Raw genomic sequence first — 19,518 nt, forward strand, 5'->3', positions numbered from 1 at the left:
ACAATATCAATAACTTACCAATTAATATTGGAAATAAAAGATAAAGGTCCCCAATATGATTTATTCAGTAATCCTAACTTACATGGATTAACCAACAACGCTTCTAAGACAACAATGCAATATTCACACTACTACGCGATGTTCAAATGTCCATACAAGAGCGCGGTGTATATACCACGAATTCAATCAGCCATAAATTACGGTAGTAACGACGCTAAAAAAAACTACAATACGTCGAGTAAAACTACCACGAAAATTGAGTAGGTGAAATCGTAAATACTAGTATCGGATGGTAAGACAAACTCGTTTGCGTCGCGTGAGCTCAGGCGTAGGCGCATCGGTGTCAATCAGCAATCGTGAAAGGAAGAATATACCTCAATTTCCGTTTCACAAATATCTATGTCAATCAGGTATCAATAACAAACTCTTCATCAATAAACGATAAACAAACACTATATCAACAGGTATCAATAAACATAAGGGCAACAATTATTCAAATATCTCAGTATATCACAAATATTCAATTAAATCAATTATAACTTGCGTGCTCCTTTTGGGCCACCCGGTATATGGTGTTAGGCTACCCCGTAGTTCGACGGAAGTGGATCACCCTGTAGTACTGCTGAGATGGATCACCCTGTAGTACGGCGGAGATGGATCACCCTGTAGCACCACCAAGATAGATCACCCTGTAGGGCACGACAAGCTGGACCAGTAATGGATCATCAAATAAGACCCAAGAAGAAAAAAAAGGAAAACAGGAACCCTTAACGAAGACAAAAAAAAAGCAGGAAGAAAAACAGGAAGGAAAACAGGAAGAAAAACAGGAAGAAAAACAGGAAGAAAAACAGGAAGAAAAGCAGGAAGAAAAGCAGGAAGAAAAAAAGCAGGAAGAAAAAAAGCAGGAAGAAAAAAAGCAGGAAGAAAAACAGGAAGGAAAACCCTACGGAAGAAAATTCTCAATCAGAATCAGATGAAACAAGGTGAGATTCAACCCCCATTCAATAGGACTATTTGACTAATCAATACCCCTGGTATATTTTCATCAAGCAAAGTAGCAAGATAACAAGAGTATATTTTTGGGTGCCCTGTATAACCATATGATCCGTAAAAATCAAGAAAATTGAATGAGTGTTGAAACCTCTCTTCAATACTAATATTCAGTTGAGATATAACGATGGAACCAGAAATTACTAAAATCATTTAAAACACATTTAATGGTAAAATTCTTACCCTGGCCAAGGGGTTTTCTATACGATTCTTCGTGTGCGGTGTTCTGCACGGAAGTCCTGCTGGGACTTGATGAGTGACTGAGGGCCTTCTGTTTCTTATGAATCTAGAGACGAGAAACGAAGGTTGTAGAATTGAAGAAGTGATATCATAGCTAAGATCACATGAGAGATGCGACAGTGATTCAGACATACCTAATTTCGGAAATCCTTCCACCTGGCACGAGTTCGGTATCCACCACAAATCCTCAAAAGAGCTTAAGTTTCCGACTGCAAATATCCACACCAAAATGACCAATCAGTCTTCCACTAGACAATCCTGACTTGTAGAAATAATCCCCGTGAAGGATGGCACAAATACAACCAAATATATCCTACAATCAGTCTGATGATACCCTTTGAACTCCGAACCAAGCTCACCGAAGGCTAACTTCCAAATACTAAGAGAATGCCACATCTGACAGCTAACCAGTTGTTGCCACAGTGCATCCAATCTACACTACAAGCACCAAGGGGGCGCTGTGCACAACATCATAAATCTAACAATTCCTCCACAGCCACTTGATACATCATCAACAAGTCCATGACCCATCAAAACTCCTTCTCAAAGCAATGCAACCCTAAAACAACCCTTGACAACTTGAGTAACCGATCAATCCCTCACCCGTGAACAACTGTAGAACTAGTTCGGTGTAAGTCGACGGAACGACACTACGAAAGTTCGGCAGATGTCAACCAACAGCTGTCTCTTAACCTTGTTTACGAATATTTACAAAATATATTGTTCCAACCTATTTTCAACTATTTACCAATCCTTATTCATGCGATGGAATAGAAACATATAAGGTAAGTCGCCATAACCTTCCCTTTCAGTACAAATATTAGAGCATTCATATTATGCAGAATATTTACCGAAAATATCAAACAGTATTCAGAAACCCAGAGGTAACTAATATTGTTTTTCAGGCGATATGGCTCTAATATGTCAGTAAACCTTCTGGAAGTGATGAATAACAATCTATGCAAGAAATATTCTCGGAATAAGGCAGACAACGGCTGAAAAAAATGATAGGTGAAGAAAACTGAGAAACAAACAATAACAACTATTTCAACCTAGCGAGGAATTTCGGATCTCCAATGTCGATTGGCAATAGGAGAACGCGTAAGTACTGGTCAAAGCAGTTAGTCAGGGAGCATACATTTATTCTTATACATTTCAGGTATGGTTTTCTATGGAACGGAAGATTCCCATTACTATGATGTTAAATGAATAAAATGAACTTGTAACTGAATTACATTGTTAATATCCTCTGAATAAAGATCTTAAAAGGTAAGGTAGTGGTTTTGAAAGGTCACATAAGAGCAGTTTGATCTAGTGCTAAATTGAAACGTAACAACTTCTTTGAAAATGTAGGTCGGGCACACTGACAAACCAGATGTGTCCCTAGCTGTGACGAAAAGTTCGTCATCAATAAATGACAATTCTGTCGATTCCATAGTAAATAAACGAACAATATCTACAATATTTACAAGTAAATTTAGACCGTTACAAACAGTTTCGCCGTTGGTCCAGCAATTTTGGTATTAATACAGAAACCAGTTGACGAAAGGTGAGTATCTTCGACCTGAAATAAATTTCTCTTTATATTTTGTATCACAATGGCGAATGTATCTTTTTGTCATTACTTCTTCTTAATATTTCAACAATTTGTGGTTCTATTTAAACGAAAGTACTTTTTCGTTGTTAGTACCTGCATTTTTTATTTCGGATAATGATCATTCGCCATTGTTGCTTTAAAATGATGTTGCCAATGTTCACTTGTACATGAAGCAGAGTAAAATTTCACCATCAATTTGCTCAGAATTCTTAGGAATATATTTTTCTGGAAATTGTATGCCATTTGACTGGCGCTTCAAACTCCAAGAATAACTTCTGAATGTTTACCGATGTCTCTGGTCCGTAGTCCAAACTTAGCACCTTAATTCTGAATTGTGTTTTTCTGCAAAACTACGTTGTCGTGGGAAGATGAGCGGGCGCTCGACAAAAATGTTCATTGCGTTGGGCATCAAGTTGGAGTAGATGAACAACACCGGTTCTATGACATCGGAAATTCAACTAATAGAAGCAAGGCATACTGAAAAAAAAACATGGCATCCAGCGTTGTAGAAAAAAAACATGGCTACAATAGTTCAAGGAAAAAAAACATGGCCGACGTCAAAGTATACAAGGTGTTTGCAGCATGAAAGAAAAAAACATGGTTACCATCGTGATATACAGAGTGTGCAGCGTTCAAAGAAAAAAACTTGGCGGCAGACATTGAGCGGAATATAAAGAAAAAAAAAACATAGCTGCCAACATGCAAGAAAAAAACATCCAACTTGACATCACCAGGAGATGACGGAGAAACAACATAGATGGGCGCGCTCAACTTGAAAGGCTAGGAGGGTCTAATATTTTTTCGTGGGATCCAACATGCCAGGCATTATTTGTCATTAATGTGTCGAATATGTATATGAATTAACAAAGTTTCGGATCTGTAAGTTTCATCGAAAAATAAACACTTCCGGTTTATAAAAACTGAGATAGAAGCAAAGTAATGTATCGAGTATCTGTATTTCGGATGTTGATATTACATTTGACTCGGTTGTGCAACGTTGCCAAATGTAAGGTGGTGAATGGGGGGAGTTGGGGAACGAAAACACGCGGCATTGGAGGATTTTCATTTTGGTAATATATTATAACGCCATTTGTATGAAATAAAAATATCTGCAAATAATGGTGAAATAAACTACAAGTAAAAATATAACAATTGAATAAATGAAAATGGAGAAAAAAAAAAAAAAATAATAAAATGTGTTGAGATTCCAAGTCACGTTAGTTCACGACGTTTCGATTGTTAGTATCTACAATCGTCTTCGGGTGATGACTGGACTGATTCCTCCGAGAGATGACTATTTATAGGCCGTTGAAATACTTTCACTTATCCCTGCTTTCCATTTTCCGCTTCACTGGTTCCGTGGGAGATGATCGTTTTGGCGGGAGTTGGCCATTTTTCGCTTGATGATGGGTTTCCATATGATGCGTATTTCCACGCTGGCCTGGCTGAATACGTTGTTGGACAACATGTATGCGGCTTCCTTGAATTTTCTCCTAAACCAATGTTACTCTTTGTGTAAGATCTCAGCTTGGGACCACTCGATGTTGTGTTGATGGGTCCAAACATGGTCTGCTATTCCTGATTTGCTGGTTTCCCCTCGCTGTGTGTGCTTCTTGTGCTCGGCAAGGCGAACATTCAATGGCCTCTTAGTTTCACCAATATAAGATTTTCCGCACTCACAGGGTATCCGGTAAATGCATTTCTTGGAATCGCAGTCCGCGTTTGGGGGCCTGGTTTCCGTGAGGCTGCTACGGATAGTGTTACCGGATCTGAAACAGGTTCTGATGTTGTACTTGGAACCAATTCTTCTTATCCTCTCCGATAATCCTCTGATGTAGGGAAGTGCAAGTACCGGTTGTGTCGGCTTCTCTTCCTTGCGAGGCACCTGCTGTCTTTCAGCTAAAATCTTTTCTACCATCGCTTTGGAGTAGCCATTCCGTTGGAGATCATTTTTGATGATGTTTAGTTCCTTTTCGACACCTTCCTTTGTATTACAGAGCTCAAAAGCACGGTCTAATAGAGTCTTGATGATTCCTTTTTAAGTCGATTTATGGTGGTTGGATTCGTGGTTCAGTGTGAGTGGGTTTTCGGTATACAGATGTTTCCCACTTAGTGTCGGTCCTCTTCACCAAAACGTCTAAGAATGACGATTCGTTGTGGATTTCCTTCTCCATTGTGGAAGTGATGGAAGGTCTCACGCTGTTGATGTGTTTCAGGAAGGCGTCTAGTTCAGTATTCCCATGGTTCCATATTATGGAGGTGTCGTCAACATATCTCAACCAGACTCGGGGTTTCTTGTGGGCTTCTTCAATGGCCAGAGTTTCAAACCACTCCATATATATGTTGGCTATGACTGGTGAAAGTGGCAGTTCCTCATCTTTTGTAAAGAATCCGTCCTTAAGTTGGAAATAACAGTTTCGTACACAGCATCCTAGTAATTCCATAATTACTTCTATAGGTAGATTCGTTCTCTCTTTCAGGTTCCCGTCTTAGGATTGCTTTCTCTGTATGATTTGGAGTGCTTCTTCGACCGGAACGTTGGTGTGAAGGCTTTCCACGTCGAAACTAATTAGTTGATCTTCCTGTGTAACCAGCAAATCAGGAATAGCAGACCATGTTTGGACCCATCAACACAACATCGAGTGGTCCCAAGCTGAGATCTTGCACAAAGAGTAACATTGGTTTAGGAGAAAATTCAAGAAAGCCGCATACATGTTGTCCAACAACGTATTCAGCCAGGCCAGTGTAGAAATACGCAACATATGGAAACCCAACATCAAGCAAAAAATGGCCAACTCCCGCCAAAACGGTCATCTCCCACGGAACCAGTGAAGCGGAAAATGGAAAGTAGGGATAAGTGAAAGTATTTCAACGACCTATAAATAGTCATCTCTCGGAGGAATCAGTCCAGTCATCACCCGAAGACGATTGTAGATAGTAAAAATCGAAACGTCGTGAACTAACGTGACTTGGAATCTCTACACTTTTTATTATTTTCTTTTTCCATTCCTTTATTTTTATTTATTCAATTGTTATATTTTTACTCGTAGTTCATTTCACTATTATTTCATTTCAGGTTCATTTTGCTTGATATAATTGTTATTTTCAGCTATTCATTTTTAATTATTCTTTTTTAGTTGTTTCAGGGATTTCAAATCATTTTATATAGTAGACAATGGAAGTCCAAACCATTGAAACCTTCGTTGTTGTTGCTGAATGTGGGAATCATCCACGATGCATTGTCATACTCCTCGAAATTCACAACGCTTGTAGGTATATCCAACTCGTGAAATTTACTCAAACAGGAAAATGGTTTGTTTGGCAGCAATAAAAAGTTACTACACTGATTTCCAATCATAATGGTTATCTCTTTAGGAAGGAATTGTTGCTCGATGATGAAACCTTGAATATCTACAGTAGCTATTCTCATGTTGACTTTAAGATTGATACTGAAGCAAAATCACATCTTCAGTTCCATTTCTTGATAATTTCGCTAAGTGGGAGGTGCTCGATGACAGTGTCGTGCAGAATGATGCAATAGGCTCGTGTATTTTGTGGAAATATCTCAGATGCTTCGATTTCAAGTTTTACATCAACACTGGAACTTTTGATGCTTTCATCCCTTCTGGAACAATCGATGACGAAGAGAGTTTTTTGTATAAAGTCGGCGGTACTGATGAGAGGATCATATTGATTAGTCATGTTATAGGTAAGACTGAATTGTGCGTAGTCGAAATAATCAGTGATGAAATGTCATCTGAAGAATACAAACGGAAAGAGAAAGAGTTTTGTAAACGTGTGAAGAAAGACATTCGACTTTTTGGAGAAAAGAAGATTGTTTCGAAGCAGCTGAATGATTTAGATTTTCAAGACAGAGTTTTCAATCAAAAAGTTCCTCAAACGAAATATCCATTGCGAAGAATTCAACCTCGCACCATAGATAATGTCGCCGCCAATACTGAAAATGAATTTTGTTCTTTTAACTGCAATAATAAATAACGTTTTGTATGTGAACGTACCAAGGGGCGTGAAATACATGGCAATATGTGTGAAACCCAACAATTTCGGCAATGTATGTAATAGAACACAATGGAAGTTGATGAGTTCAACATTTGTCAATGACAACCAATTGGCAGTTTTTGTAGGCGGAGTTCCAAAGAATATACCCTTCAAATATAAACTGAGGTTGATATTCCAGGATCTTCGTGAAGTAGATACAGAAACGGTGGAATTTGTTCCAGAGCATGCAACGTTGAAGAAGTCGCAAATGGAATTTGAGCTTTATAGAATTTTCATTATAGTGTGTACGATATTAGCATGTATTTTGATGAGAGTTGTACTGGAAATAATTATGGAATTTGATAGGAAATGGCCGATTTTGTTCAAATAGTAAACAGTTGAATATTCACAAACACACATTTTCGTTTTATTCCAAGTCGATAAAAATATATTAAACAGTTTCTCATATTTCATTGTTATCACGTTTCATTGATGAAGCCGTAAACGGGAAATGCAATAAGCTACTTGGCACCGTCGACACCAGGCATTAAAAATATGTTTGTCATTGAGATATACAGGGTGTCTCATCATCTAAGAAAAAACTATGACTTCAATGTGTACAGAGTTCAATGTGTATCGTTTTAATGTGCGATTCTTCAATGTGTACAAGGTGTCTCAAAATATGTCATTCAAAAAACATGACAATTCAACAGGGCTCTATCGTTTTACCGTGTGATTCTTCAATGTGTACAGGGTGTATCATTCAAGAAAAACCATTGCAGTTTAACGGGGCTTTAACGGTTTAACGTGCAATTCTTCAATGTGTGCAGGGTGTACCATTCAAGAAAAAACATGGCAGTTTAACGGAACTCTATCGTTTCAACGTGCGATTCTTCGATGTGTACAGGGTGTCTCATTCAAGAAAAAACATGACAGTTCAACGAGGCTCTATCGTTTTACCGTTTGATTCTTCAGTGTGTACAGGGTGTATCATGTAAGATAAAACATGGCAGTTTAACGGGGCTTCATCGGTTCAACGTGCGATTCTTCGAAGTGTACAGAGTGTCTGAAAATACGTCATTCAATAAAAAAAAACTTTATGTCTGGCTCAAAATACAATGCTTTTTCTTAGGGAGCTCAAGTTCAGTCATTTTCAGACCTCGTAGCGGAACCTTGTGGAATACCCAACTCTAGGTAGATTTGACGTGTGTAAGAGTTATAGGATGCAATATATACGTTAACATGAGGAAGGAGTGTATATGAAGTCAGCGTGGAGTAGAGAAATATCAAAGATGGTGAAATACCGAAAGGGCACTAAGCGACATCTTCGTTAATAATAGTCGCATCGTCACGTACAGTACATCAAATGAAAGGGAAAGAAAACCAAAATTCATCAACAGAGAAAAAACAAAGATTGTCATCAACTAAGTTGCGGCTAGTGCTTCATGTTTTCTCTATAACCCCATTCTGGCGTCATTACCATCTCGCTCACACATACTCACAACTACCATATGTAAAAATGAGAAGTGACTTGGAAATTCAGTATTGTTTCGAAATATTGTGGTGGGCACTCATATATTTCCGTACCTCACTACTTATGAAAGTGTGACGAATAGAGAAGAAATGTTCGACATGGTTACATCGAAAACAATAATTCTCTCACAGATTTTGAATCGACTATGAGTAGTTTTCAAGAGGAATATAATCTTTCCGTAGATGGTACATTGAATTCAGATACTCTGAGTTTGCTTCAAAGACGTAATCGCTGAAAACGCTTTCACGATTCGAGGTAAATGGAACAAAACATGGTATTTTTTACAAGCATCTGCCAAAATGGGGATTGATTCTGAAGAAGCCTTCAGTTTATGGGGGAATATTTCTAATTTCCGATAAAAAACCGATAAACTATATCGCTGGTACAAAGAAGACATTCATTTTGCCGAGACTGCATGGATAATGGAATGTGTGAATCTGAATTTGATGGGCCCAGGAGAGTTTTAGCTCATGCTTACCCACCTTCGAATGATGTATGCACAGAAATTCATTCAGACAAGGAAAAGGACGAATCGCGGGATCTTGATGGAAACGGAGGTACGAATTTTCTCATGACTCTAACTCACGGAATTGGACATGTACTTGGATTGGGGCATAGCAGCCAAGAAACTTCCATTATGTTTCCTTGGTTCCAACAATAAACAATTCAATTAGGAAGAGATGACGAATATGCCATTGAATCTTTATATGGTTGACGTAATACCACCACAGTAAAAACGAATCAGCGTTCTACTGCAAGAGAAGAAAGCTTCAACGATAAATATCCCCAAAATAACAACTGAAATGAAAAACCTTTGCAATGTAAAATTCCCTGATTTTATGTTTTTGGAAAAAGCTCCAGAATTTCCAAATCACAGACTATATTTAGGTTAAAACAGATATTTATTGAAGCTGGATTTGAATGAGATGATATGAGTGATATGAGATTATATGAGTGAAAACGTTTTTTTCAAACACATCTATCAAAATTCAGCAGGTGAGATAATTGCACTCGATAAAAATGAACGTGAATATTATGTGGCAGTATTTTCTAGTCCATAAATCAAAGAAATTCATCCAATTCGAGTAACATCCGATATGGATGTGATATCCCAAACTAATAATGGAAAAGGTTAGATACTATATGACCATACGTGGAATTTTTTGAAACACCTGGTGTAATAACAACCAGAGAACAGATTTCCCATATAAGTATTTCCGGGAATTCCTGGTGCTTTTCACAGATGATTTTCGATACATTGATGGACACATGTATTTTTTCAGAGAATACACCTACTATGAATACAATGAGTTCACTCGAAAAATAGTTGAAGCTGGACAATTTAATTGTAATTTATTCGGTGTTCCATGCCCTGCAGAAGGACTTTTGCACCAGCTAAAAGAACTCCTGAAGAAAATTACATTTATTTTTCAATGAATGACTATTTCGCAATGATATTTTACTTAATGCAATCAATAAATACTTATGTGACAACTCAATGTTTTTTTTTTATTTTACAACCGCTACAACACCAAGGTCAACAATCTGAAGATCATCTGAAGAAATATCTACTCTCACGTTACGGCATTATCGCTTTTAGGTAGTGGCTCATTGAGTAGAGGGGATTATTCAAACCAAATTATATACATTTCATTCAGTTTCATGATTATTTCTTGAAAAACTCTAATCAAAATACATGCTAATATCGTAGATACCATAATGAGAATTCTATAAAGGTCAAATTCCATTTGTGACTTCATTTTTGTGACTTCATTTTGGCTTGCCTTGCGTGTTATGAAATGAATTCAACAGTTTTTGTATCAATTTCTCGAAGATCGTGGAATATCAGCCTCAGTTTATATTTAAAGGGGGCGTTCTTTGGAACTTCGTTCACAAAAACTCATCAATTTCCATTGTGTTCTATTGCATCCATGATGCAATAGAACACAATGGAAATTGTGTTCTATTGCATCATGGATGCAATAGAAGCCCATTATTGGGCTTCACACAAATTGCCATGAATTTAACGCCCTTTGGTACATTCACATACAAAACGTTATTCATTATTGCACTCAAAAGCATAAAATTTAATCTCAGCATTGGCGGCGACATAATCTACGCTGTGAGGTTGAATACTTCGCAGCGAATATCTCGTTTGATGCACTTTTCCATCGAACACACTGTTTTGAATATTTTAATCAGCCAAACGATTCAAAACAATCTTTTTTTCTTCGAAAAAAATTGAAAGGTTTCCTTTAATTATTGAACACGTTTACAAAACCCTTCAACTTTCCGTCTGTATTCTTCAGATATCATTTTATCACCTAATATTAACGACAATAACATTCTTTCGAAAATAATAATAATACCCTCCCGCGTGATTTCTTCACCCCCATTGCCCCCATTTTCAAATGTTTTCCATTGTGATCGCACGCTTGGACGTTAGCCCCCCCCACCTGAATAATCACACGCCAAAACGATAGAGCCTCGTTAAACTGTCATGTTTTTTGAATGACGTATTTTGAGACACCCTGTACATATTGACGTCATATTTTTCTCTTGAATCCGATTTTTCATTCATTATTATTACTATACAATTATTTTTCACGCCGACGTACAGGGTGTACGTCGGCGTGACGTTTTTTCCTTAAGCGATGAGACACCCTGTATGGCAGACATGTTTCTTTCTATTACGTTGGCAACCAACGTTAAAGGCATGAAGAAAACAACATGGTGTTGTTTTCTTTAACGCCCGTGGCCATGATTTTCTCTTCAATCCGATTCTTCATTCATTAATATCATTATACAATTATTTTCCATGCTGACGTATTTTGCGACACCCTGTACACTTTGACGCCATGTTTTTTTCTATAACGTTCGCAGCCATGTTTTTTTCTTTAACGCCCGTGGCCATGTTTTTTTCTTCAATCCCATTTTTTGTACATTATTATTATTATATCATTATTTTCCACGCCGACGCATTTGAGACACCCCGTACATGTTTTTTCCTTAAACGATGTATGACAGTCATGTTTTTTTCTTTAACGCCCGTGGCCATGTTTTTTTTAATCCGATTTTTCGTTCATTATTAATATTATACCGTTATTTTTGTAATTCCACCACGCTATTATCTATCAAATGAATCTACTCGATGCTCATTCCATCCTTCTATGCGTCGATAACGTCGCACACGTCTCTTTCCCACTCACTACCGTAAGTACGTCTCCTAGGAAATACACCCCAGTTCTCTTGTATCCCATCTACTTCATTGTTATGTCAAATTTCAAATTGTAAATAAGTAAAATATTCAAATTCTTTGTTCTATTTCAAATCGATGAAAATAAATGAAACCAACATGTGGCACAGAGAATCGAACAGAGTTATCGCGGTTTGAAAGATAACGATTTGAGCGCGCTTGAAATAATATGAAAACAATAATATATAAGATGTGTGTAAAAACATGGCTGCCAGCATTGAAGAAAAAAAACATGGCAGCAATGTAACGGGCGCGCGTCATAAATTATTTTCATTTGAACAAGTCTATATAAGCGTAACCGCCACATACTTGACCAATTGCGCTTAGTGAAACTGATACATAGTACGCCGAACCAAGCCATATTGGAAAACTTCATCAACTTGCGATAATCTACAACCAGAAAACAACATTCTGTACTATATTTCAACAAATCATTTATCATATAATATCACGTTTTTTATAATTCAAATATTTCTTTTTTCATTGTTGAATTTTGAAAGCAGGGGGATTTTGAATGAAGGAAAAAAATCAAATATATTTTCTGTGTGTTGTATTACAATATTAAGTATGTGATTATGCTTACAATTGAGGATTGCGGCGGCGGCGAACCACTAGGCTGGTTGAGCGACAGAAAAAGGTAAATATCCAATTTTTTCATCTATTACATAATTCATACACTAGTTTTTGTTTATAATGAAATGAATATTCACGTAAAGCATTTGCATACAGAAAGTTGAGGCCTGACAAAAACCTTCTATAATTCTATAATAATCACAAAAGTTTATGGCTTCCAGCAAAGTGATACGATCAGACAGCAACCGCATATGAGTGTTCAGAACATCATTTACATCTTGTTTATGGCATCCAGCAAAGCGATTGGATCAGACAGCACCCCCATATGAGTGTTCAAGACATCATTCACATCTTGTTGGAACAGCGTTTGTAGAATGCTGGAACCAACTACATCATTGCTCACTACATTATCGTGTGTTTGCGTACGAAACATGGGCCTTATTACATCTGATCATTTCCATTTTTGTGTTTCCTTCATGGATCCTCTGGCATTCAGGTGGGCTTGTGTTATTTCCAACAAACGTTTATAAGAGATTCGATCCTCTTCATTATAGTCTTCAGGTTCATCGAGAAAGATCAAATTATATAGTCCTGGAGTTCCTTTGAATTCGAGTCTTTCAGTTGTAATATTACCACGTTTATCAAAGTCAATGTGATTTCTACCGTGAATTCATTTTGAAGAGGACTCGTCATAAACTAGTCCGTATATTTTATCGATTGAATTGTCTATAGCCAAGTGTTTCATGACATATTTGTGTGATATGGGCGGATATTGCTTCAGATATTCCATCATACTCTCCTTTGAAATATTTTTCATTGTTGGTGGTGTTGGTGGTGACTCGTAAAATACCTCATCGTCATCCTTTCCCGTCGTTTCAGCAACAACTTCGAGCGGTAAATATTGTGTCTCTTCAAATGCTCGAGATTGATCAAATAGTTCAGTCTTTATTTCCTCCTTCTCCTCCTTCTTGGTGACACCACTACGTTGTCACGAATGGCCTACCAATTTTTTGGAGAATTCACCTATATCCTTTAGCGGCTTCGATATAGGTTGAAAAAACTTTTGCAACGACTCATTCACTTCAGATTTCCCCAATTTCAAAGCTAGATACTTTTTTCTCATGCGTTTCAAAATTTCGTTAATTTTGTTCTTGCGCACAACATCGACTTCTTAACTGAGCGGTTTCATATCGACGAATAACGTTTCCATCTTTATTCACGCACTCTTATGTACATGTCGAAACCTTTTCGATATCGCCCCTCATTTAGATCGCATTCCTTGACAATGATGAAAGTTCCATACTTGTCACTAACATTCGGCACACATTCTCTTGAATACATCGAAAGACATGTCGAGAGAGACGTGTTTATCAAAAACATGTTTCAAATTCATTTCGATTTGCGTGAACAATACAATCATGTTGCATATATATACCAAAAATGAAAATTCATGGACGTAACACTCCAAAATAGTGGGCAAACCGCGGACACGTGTTTCTGGCTATTGGCCTCATCAGCGCGGTGCAGCCAAGTGCAAAGATGGGCAACACTTGTTTGCCAATAGCCAGAGAAACACGTATCCGGTTTGCCCACTATTTTGGAGTGTTGTGTTCATGAATTTTCATTTTTGATTTATATCATACACACATATATATATATATATATATATATATATATATATATATATATATATATATATATATATATATATATGTGCACATATATATGTGCATCGAATATGGATATGGAATTTCGTTTAGCTGCCTCTGGACTCTGAATTTCTTCGTTGTCTTGAAATGGAAAATAACCGACTCCTTTGGTTTTTCCAATATCTTTCGAAGCAGCTGATACTTCGAAAGATAGAGCGACTTCAAGTACACCTAGACATTTTCAAATTTGGCTCCATTCTGATGAAATAATATCGATAATGCTGTGTTGATTTTTCCACACCCCGATGGACCACATATGATGGCGCGAAACGAATTGGGCAACAATTTGCCATGTTTTTTCCGATACTTGATACCATCTCTTGATACCGTCTCTTGAAACTAGACATCAAGCCGATAAAGTTCTCGAAGAGAAGGCGTGGCAACGAGTGAAATCTAAAGACCCAACACGCAAACGCTCTTTTGGTCACCGGAGTAATGAAGTCCAAACGTAAGTTTGGTATGGAAAGTGTGAAATCATTTCAACGTAGCATTTTGCAAAATGTAATCAAAAATTGGAAGACTACGACGAATGACGTAAAGAAATCCGCGGCATCGGCTCTGAAGGCAGCAAAAATGACCGTTCACAAAGCTGGAGGACGTAAGAAGATACGGATGCCTAGGATAATTCCATTCGAAGCAAAATCTGGAGTAATTCTACCACTCATACGCATATTTTCAGGCCTTTCAGCTTTGGGATCGTTGGCAGGGGGGCGAGCGCCATCGCAGAAACCGTGATAGATGCAAAAAATGCCAAAAAGAAACTCGAAGAAGATCATCGCCACAATAAAGCTATGGAACATTTGGGTTCCGGTTTGTATCTACGCAGAATACCTCGGGGATCTGGTCTCTTTCTAAAAAAACAACATCAACGCAAAAGCCAAGGTCTTTACTCCATTTTCATGGAGTCTTTATGCGTAATACGTTGCCAACTTGTGGTCTTCGGTTGCGAGAATGTACTGTATTGAACTTGGATTCTCAATTGAATGCAGGCACTCATTGGGTAGCTTACATTAAAAACGGCAATGCTGTACAATATTTTGATAGTTTCGGTAATCTCAAACCTCCAATGGAATTGATACGATATTTTGGAGGGGGTACAACGATTACATATAACAATGATCGACATCAAAAATTTGATAAGAGTAATTGCTGACATATGTACCCACAATTTCTACTTCATAATGCCAAGACATAAATCTTTGCGTAATTTAACTGATCTGAAAACTCTATCGATTGACGATTTGATAGAGAATGCTGAACCTTGGGAATGTTTTATGTATTATGGTGATGTTAGCTCACAAAGAGAATGTTATTATTGTAGGAACAAATGATTCAAAATATTGTTGTTTCAATCATTATTTAAGGTGTGTACATGTGGAAAATGTATCAGTCATGTCTATGGTATTAACTCTAACGAGTCGTTCTTCGACATTTTCCATCGATTTCAATCCACCCATTCGATTGGATTCCAATTCCGAATACATTTTAGCTTTACTCAGTTTCCATTCGTACAATACTATACCGAACATTGAAGAAGACACGAAATTCTATTATTACGAAAACGATGACAAAATTAAACAAAAAAGTATTGATATCCCTTCTGGATCTTACGAAATTGGTGATATTGAAGCTTACGTCAGCTTCCTTGTACGTTCACCTAAAACGTACAAGGAAAATCCCCAAGCCACAAACCCCCAAACCAAACTTCAATACACTGAAGAGTGAAATATTATGTCTGAAACTCTCTATTGATTTCCGACCTGCAAATAGTTTGGCTCACATTTTGGGTTTTTTTTCCACCCTTCTCAAGCCCAACTTGCATTATGCATCCGATCTACCTGTCGATATCATTGAAGTACGAACCTTAAACATAGATAGCAACATTACGTTAGGAGTCTTCTAGAACTGCACACACTACAACACACTGTCTCATACGATATACGAATTTGCTGTTGATGTTGATCCTGGTTACGCAATCTTCGAAACACCCAATCATCTCATTTATCTACCCATTTCTCATACAAACGAAATAAACAATATTTTGCTGGGAGTGCTCGACCAACATTTCAGACTCATTGATTTTCGAAACGAAGAAATAATAATCCGTTTGGAATTGAAACGAAAGTATGGTACTGGCTATCTATAAGAATAACTCATCGCCAACCGCCACGTCAGTCTTCACCAAGACCTTCATATATCATCAACGACAAGTATCAACGGAGAATGAATAATTCCTGAAATAACTGGGTTATCATGTTGTCAAGTGTTCAATATTTTCTGAAAATCGCAAAACGATGAGTCCATACAAAAGGTAGAATGGCGGACCTACTTTCCGTATGTCAAATATTTTCGCAATAATGACGTCATTGAAATCAACATTATTCAATCCGTAGCCTATGATGCTTTGTACGAAAGCCTACTATTCATCAGCGGAAAAGTTGAGAGAATTAAAGGAGATGGTCGGATAACCTTTGTGAACAATGCTGGTGGTTTCATGTTTCAATCTGCTACCTATGAGCAGAATGGTAAATAATTGAAAGCAGTTCGTGAAGTTGGAACTGATAGTACTGTTAGAGGCTTTCTCACCTACACCGACGAAGATAACAAGTACTTGGTCATCTCAGGATAGACAAACCCCAACAGCTTCGGCATCATTCAAACTAAATCTTTAACGTTCAACATACGATGAGACTGCTGGTACGCCAAAGACGGAAGTTAAGCTGAACATTGAAAATATCGAACTGAATGTTGAACGAATCTTCCCTCATGATTAAATCAAATTGCAACTCTTGAAAGCTATCCAAGCTGATACTACTATTCTCATTCCGTTCAGAAAATTGGAACTCCATATGCTGCCTGCTCTCACATGAGGATCAAAAAATTAAATATGGTCCGTCAAGACTTCCTCGTTCCTCGAAAGCCCTCGCTATGTGATTGTATGTTTTCAAAAAGATCGTGATTACACCAAAGTCAACAATGATCCAACACAACTCAACCATTTGAATATCACCAATATAACGTTGACTTTTCAGAGTCAACTCCAAAGAGAATATGCATCTGAATTTTGGGAAAATGAATTTTTTGCAAACATATTTCAACTACGATCTCAGCTACAAAATGACGAATCAACATAATCCTCCCATCAACACCGCTGACTTTATATAATCTCTTTGTCATCGATTACTCAAAAGTTCCAGTGTTGATATAAAACTTGAAATCGAAGCATCCGAGGGATTTCCACAAAGTACACGAGCCTATTGCATCATTGTGCACGACACTGTCATCGAGCACCTTTAACTCAGCGAAATTATCAAGAAATGGAACAAAAGATGTGATTTTGCTTCAGTATCAATCGCAAAGTCAACATGAGAATAGCTACTGTAGATATTTAAAGTTTCATGATCGAGCAACAATTTTATCCTAAGGAGATATCCATTAGGATTTGAAATCAGTATGTTAACTTTTTATTGCTGCCAAATCAACCATTTTCCTGTTTAAGTAAAGAAGATCGTCGTACCGCCTGTTACCTGGAGCGAAACGTTCATGGATTGAGGTATTCCTCCCGCTGTGTGTAATAAAATCAATTGGATGCCATCCTCATGGAAAATTTACACGATATCGATATCGTTTATGTGCGAGGATATCAAAAACATGACTATCTGATTTCGAAATTTCACGAGTTGGATATACCTACAAACGTTGTGAATTTAGAGGAGCATGACATTATATCGTAGATGGTTCCCACATTCGACAACAACAACGAAGGTTTCTCACCCTGTATGCACCACATTCACAACCGACCCAAATATAATTGCAGTCTCCGAAATGCAGATATTCTATACGAATGCCTTTACAATATATTACCAAAATGAAAATGTATAATAAATATTGAAAATGTTTCTTTCCTTTCTTTTAGCAAACTTACCACCTGATAATGCACGAAAAGTTGCACAAAATCCCTTCATAACCTCCAATGCTGCGTGTTTTCGTCCCCCCACTCCCCACATCCACCACCTAACATTTGGCAACGTTGCACAACCGAGTCAAATTTAATTACAACATACGAAATGCAGATATTCGATACAAAAGACTACCCAAATGATGGAAAATTCATGCTACATACTCATAATTTTCATTTTCGTGTTCTCCAGTGAAAATTGTGATATTCGAGTACCCGCAACCCCTACCACCTTCAATAATAACAAAGTTAGCCTCATATGCTTTCAACACTTCTGCAAATGCTTATTTGTGTTTCTTGACATCGAGACGAATCCATTTATGTCGAAATTGTTAAAATCGGACTACCTGAAGTGACCATATCATTGTAGATTTGGACTCTACACGATATGGCAATTCCGAATTCACCATTACTCTGCTACTATCTCAATTTTTCATGAACCGGGAGTGTTTATTTTTCAATGAATCGTACAGATCTGAAACCTTGTTATTTCATATATATGACACATTCATCAATGATAAATGATGCCTAGCATGTTGAATCCCATGAAAAAATATTAGACCCTCCTAACCTTTCATGTTGCGGACGCCATCTATGTTTTTTCTCCGTCATATTCTGATGATGCCGTCTCGGAAGAATCGTACAAATCCGAAACTTTGTTAATTCATATATTTGGCACATTCATCAAAGAAAAATAATGCTGTTCTTCTGGCATGTTGGACCTCACGAAAAAATATTGAACCCTCCTAACCTTTTATGTTGCGTGCGTTATTTATGTTTTTTCTCCATCATCTCCTGATGATGCCAACTTGGATGAATCGTACTGATCCGAAAATTTGGTAATTCATCTATTCGACATATTCATTAAAGACAAATAATGCTGTCCTTCTGGCATGTCGGATCCCACGAAAAAATAATAGACCCTCCTAACCTTTCATGTAGCGCGCGCCATCTTTGTTTTTTCTGCATCATCTCCTGATGATGCCAACTCGGATGTTTTTTTCTTGCATGTTTGCAGCCATGTTTTTTTCTCTCCAACGCTGTATATAATAATATCCAACGCCATGATTTGTTCTTTGAACGCGGCACACCCTGTATATCACGATGGTAGCCATGTTTTTTTTCTTTGATGGTGGACGCCAGGTTTTTTTCTTCAACGCTACGAACACCTTGTATACTTTGACGTCGGCCATGTTTTTTTTCCTTGAACGCTACACACCCTGTATATCACTATAGTAGCCATGTTTTTTTTCTTTCACGCTAGACTCCATGTTTTTTTTCAGTTATGATAGCATCTATGTTTTTTTTCTAACGCTGCACTAACTTTTGTTAGTTAATTTTCCGGTGTCACAGAACCGGTGTTGCTCATCTACTACTGGGTTTTGTTCACTTTTATTTCAATCCACATTTTGTCTACTATTGATAACGCTCACTGGAACCAACTGTTGAAATTAATAATTTCGGATTATGTTTACAGGCCACCAACATTTCGCCAAGAGGTAAGGAGCGCTCCTGAAACCCAACAAATACCAACAACAAGCTGTTTCACGATATCGACTTAGAGACATACAATATAGTTGAAGCAACAGGTGGGTAAAAAAT

The 19,518-nt window shown here is 37.5% G+C and overlaps 1 protein-coding gene and 2 long non-coding RNA genes across 5 annotated transcripts in view; 1 reads left to right on the forward strand and 2 right to left on the reverse strand.

Annotated features, from left to right (window-relative positions):
* The window catches only part of LOC111507252 (microfibril-associated glycoprotein 4-like), a 70,334-nt gene that overhangs the window by 7,466 nt on the left and 43,350 nt on the right, over window positions 1-19,518 (reverse strand). The gene's annotated exons all lie outside the window — the stretch shown is intronic.
* Window positions 1-19,518, forward strand: part of LOC141481316 (uncharacterized) — a 29,365-nt gene that overhangs the window by 7,330 nt on the left and 2,517 nt on the right. For both annotated transcript variants that reach the window (XR_012464888.1, XR_012464889.1), the window contains exon 2: window positions 19,394-19,505. This is a non-coding gene — a long non-coding RNA (uncharacterized lncRNA). The remainder of the gene's footprint in view (window positions 1-19,393; window positions 19,506-19,518) is intronic.
* LOC141481315 (uncharacterized) lies at window positions 48-2,253 on the reverse strand. Its single transcript, XR_012464887.1, has 2 exons — window positions 1,425-2,253; window positions 48-1,336 (listed from the first exon to the last, which is right to left on the reverse strand). It is a non-coding gene; the product is annotated as an uncharacterized lncRNA (long non-coding RNA).

Source organism: Leptinotarsa decemlineata, unplaced genomic scaffold (genome assembly GCF_025532065.1).
Source record: "Leptinotarsa decemlineata unplaced genomic scaffold, Ldec_3_MD MMD2_tig00000157_RagTag_RagTag, whole genome shotgun sequence".
Lineage (NCBI taxonomy): Eukaryota > Metazoa > Arthropoda > Insecta > Coleoptera > Chrysomelidae > Leptinotarsa > Leptinotarsa decemlineata.